The sequence below is a fragment of the Cornus florida genome, unplaced genomic scaffold (genome assembly GCF_030987335.1).
Source record: "Cornus florida cultivar Cherokee Brave unplaced genomic scaffold, ASM3098733v1 CherokeeBrave_3.0.0_Hap2_Chr08, whole genome shotgun sequence".
Lineage (NCBI taxonomy): Eukaryota > Viridiplantae > Streptophyta > Magnoliopsida > Cornales > Cornaceae > Cornus > Cornus florida.
Genome location: NW_026775578.1, coordinates 61,497,529 through 61,501,352, shown reverse-complemented (window position 1 = coordinate 61,501,352; position 3,824 = coordinate 61,497,529). Strand labels below are relative to the sequence as shown.

General features: G+C 32.0%; 1 long non-coding RNA gene across 2 annotated transcripts; it reads right to left on the bottom strand.

Moving 5' to 3' along the window:
- Window positions 1–299: 299 nt before the first annotated feature.
- On the bottom strand, window positions 300–3,612 carry LOC132271840 (uncharacterized). Of its 2 annotated transcripts, XR_009469857.1 has the most exons (3): window positions 3,244–3,583; window positions 2,907–3,077; window positions 300–971 (listed from the first exon to the last, which is right to left on the bottom strand). It is a non-coding gene; the product is annotated as an uncharacterized LOC132271840 (long non-coding RNA). The 2 variants fall into 2 exon arrangements; XR_009469856.1 differs by lacking the exon at window positions 300–971 and having other exon boundaries at window positions 2,567–3,077; window positions 3,244–3,612.
- Between the last annotated feature and the right edge of the window lie 212 nt (window positions 3,613–3,824).

Genomic DNA, 3,824 nt, shown 5'->3' with positions numbered 1-3,824 from the left:
CAATTTTTAGTTTTTTCAAATTTCAAGCCTGCTTGGTTAAGAGAATTTACAAAATAGTTTCTGGAAAACAAAAACTCATAAAACTACTTGGTTGTATGAGTTTTTGAAAATAATTTTCTAAACTAAAAAAATAAATAAAAATATTGTACATCACTCTTTTATTTCTTTAAATGAAGATATTAACTATATATATATATATATATATATATATATATATATATATATATATATATTAAATAAGTGTTTGAGGTGAATTCATTTTAGCAAGTATACTTAATAAAAGTTGCACAAATACAATATATCAAGTTTAATTAAAATTTGACTAAATTTAAATACAATAAAAGAGTTACATTAATTACTTCAAGTGTCATATGCACTTTTAGTTGTACAAATATTAATTTTAGTCATACATAACCAAAACAAAATATTAGAGAATTACATAAATAGGTAATCAAAGCAAAACATTGGAGAATTATAAAAATAACTTCATCTAACATTGTTTTTGAATGATGCCTACATTTGATTTGTCAAATGAGTTCTAAGGGCTCCCATTTGTTCTGCACCATCATCACATAAATTAAGTGCATTCAGTAAACCAACATTACTACTGTTACCATTCCCCCCATCAGTGACATTAGCATCTTCTTCCCCATACTCTATAAAAAAATGATCATCTAATATATTTTGACGAATGATATTGTGAATCGTGCAACAATCAGTTATTATGAGTCGTTGTCTAACCAACTTATAACAAGGCATAAGCTTTAAAATGGGAAAACGAGCCTTTAGTATTCCAAAACAACGTTCAATGACATTACGAAGTGATGAATGCCGATAGTTAAACAATTCCTTTGCACCACGCGGTTGCCGATTGTTACCCCTGTAATCTTATAAATGATATCTTTAACCACGATATGGAGGCAAAAATCCTTTTGTGCATGGGTAACTAGAATCAACTACATAGTATTTCCCTATAAAAAATTATTTAAATTTTATTAGGGTTAGTAGCATGTTATTATTAATATTAAAAAGACAAAAGTAATAGTAATACCATTAACTGGTATCGAGAATCGTGCAACAGCTCTAGTAATTGCATCAATAAAAACTCTCGAGTCATTTGTCGTTTCCTCCCAACCCGCGTAAACGAAAGTAAATAGCTATCAAATGAGCAAGCACACATAACATTTTGTGTCACTATAGACTTTCTTCCTCTATAAGGAGTTTGTTTGCTGGCAGGTGCAAAAGCACTTATATATGTTCCATCAATTGCTCTAATGCAATTCTTAAACCAAGGATAGTATTTAGGATTATGAAGTATATGAGAAGGCGTATCATTGCTTTGTGGTGGACGTATGAGGACTTTCCTATGACTATATATTGCTCTCAATACAAGCTTAAAATGTTTAGAAACTGTTTTGCCAGAATGTTGAAATCGTTCAGCTCCCACTGCATGACGAATATTATGTCCTCTAATGAACAAAAACATTGCCACTGACTCCTCGATTGAAATTGTATGTGTGTCTTCCAACAATTTATGTTCTCTCAATATTCGACATAATTTTAGAAAGACTTCTCTATCCATTCGTAATAAATCAAAACATCGACCGTCATGGTCATTCAACAATTCTGGAACATACTCATGACCTATTAACCCTGAAGTTCTTTTTGGTACCTTGGATTTAAAGGAATCTTCATATTCCTGCATCAAATTCAAATACATACAATCTACAAGGTCATCAAAATCTTCATCTGAATCACTAGACGATGAAGACGATGTATCACTCCAATCTATGTCTATCTTGATTTTTCAAGTACCTAGACAAAACAAGTTGATGTGCTATAATTAAACTAAAAAATTGAAGAACAGTTTTTTGTAACTCCCAAAACAGAAAACTATTTTTTGTAGAACCCTTTTTCAGCAACGAAAGGACTCAAAAGAACACCTTGTTTTTCTTCCTTTTTTACTGGGGATAAGAAGCAATTTTAACGAAGCATGACCTATAATTAAACTTTCACAACAATCTTACACAGATTTTCCTTCATGACTTTCTAGTTCAGTTTCAATAAATTGCATTGTTAAACTTCTTGGAAATGGCTAATGGATATTTAAAGGTACAATATCAACATTGGAAGAAAAGTGTTGTGGCACTTTTAAATTATATTTTACTAGTTTTTTTCCCTTGAATATTTTATAAACCAGTAAACCACCACAAATCAATTTAGTGTCAATTATAACACATTATTCACATAGGTTTGTTAAGCCATGCTAGTTTGTAGCCACACAGGCAACACTCAATCCCTGAGGACTCTCCATCTCCATGGCATAAGTAAAACTGATTAAAGTAAGATGGACCTTTCCATTATCTTTGCCTGAATTGAATCCCAATTAATACAAGTCAATTAACACCATTGTTTTATTGTGCTACATAGTTTCTGTCCACATTGTTACAAGATCAAAATGGGAGTATAGAGAGCACTAATCTATCAGAAAGAAAAAGAACTATGAATAGAAAATAACTTCAGAGTCAAACTGAAAGAAAAATTTAACCTCAAAAGAAGAGAGATATAAAGCCAAATAAGGAACTAACAAAAATAAAATTAGAGCAATACCCAAAAATATTCTTCAGAAAAATCCTAAGAAAATCTAACAAGCACTTAAAATTATCATCAAAAAAATAAAAAGAGACTATACCCAGATCAGATGATAGAAATTAATTTCTAATTTTTTTAAAACTGTGTGGAAAGCATAAAGAACATATTTAAATTCCATGGAATATCTAACTCAAATTGTTCATGCTTTCACATTTGTAAACATACACATTCATATAAATATACATAAACAGGTCACAAATTTAGATGTGATCGTGTGAGCATCAAAAGCTTAAAAAAGGAAACAAAAGTTATACCGGAGGAAGCAAACGATCTCCTCGATCTGCAATCCAAGTTGATGTGATTTGGGAGCTTAATCGACCCAGGGCGTTCGGAAATGAAAGAGCATTGCTGGAAATGAGCACTGGAAAGTCCAGATTTCTCTGCAACTCTGGCGGATTTGAAGGCGACGGCGGCCGATCCTGCAACTGAAGCAGCCATGAGATTCCCAGCAAGGATTGAAGAGAGAGAGAGAAAACGATTGTGAGAGAAATGGAAAAAAATTCTAACAATTGATAAGATAATAGACGATTGTGAGAGAAAAATCGCAGATCTTGTATGGATTAAAGAAATTTGAGGGTTAGAGAGTTCTACCAGAGCAGAGAGACGATTGTGAGGAAAGAAGTGCAGATCTAGCTTGAAAAAATCTGAGAGAGGGCTCTTCAAAGAGGAGGAGAATCTGGAGATAAAAGGTCAAAACCCTTGTACAGCTAATTTAACTTTGTAAACGAGATTAGAAAGAGAGGTTGAAGAAAGAGACGATGCATTGCAGAGAGGTTGAAGAGAGAGAAGATGGATGCTATGCGGCTTTGTGTTATAAACGAGTGAGAGTTTTACGCAGTTTTGTCCGTACTTTTAAGTAGCGTTCAGTTCTCCGTGTTTTCTAATTTTGCATCTCAGTGTTCCCAAAACTCTAAAAATAACAAATTGTTGTTCTCTGAAAACCACAACTCTGTTATCTCAGTTTTCAAAAAACTGTTTTTATAAAATAGATCCAAGCAAACCTGTTTTGCAGTTTTGAAAATTTTGTTATCTCAGTTTTCAAAAAACTGTTTTTATAAAATAGATCCAAGCAAACCTGTTTTGCAGTTTTGAAAATTTTGTTACTATCAAAATAGAAAACAGTTTTCATAAATCCAATCCAAGCAGGGCCTTTATTTTTTTAAAATTAATGA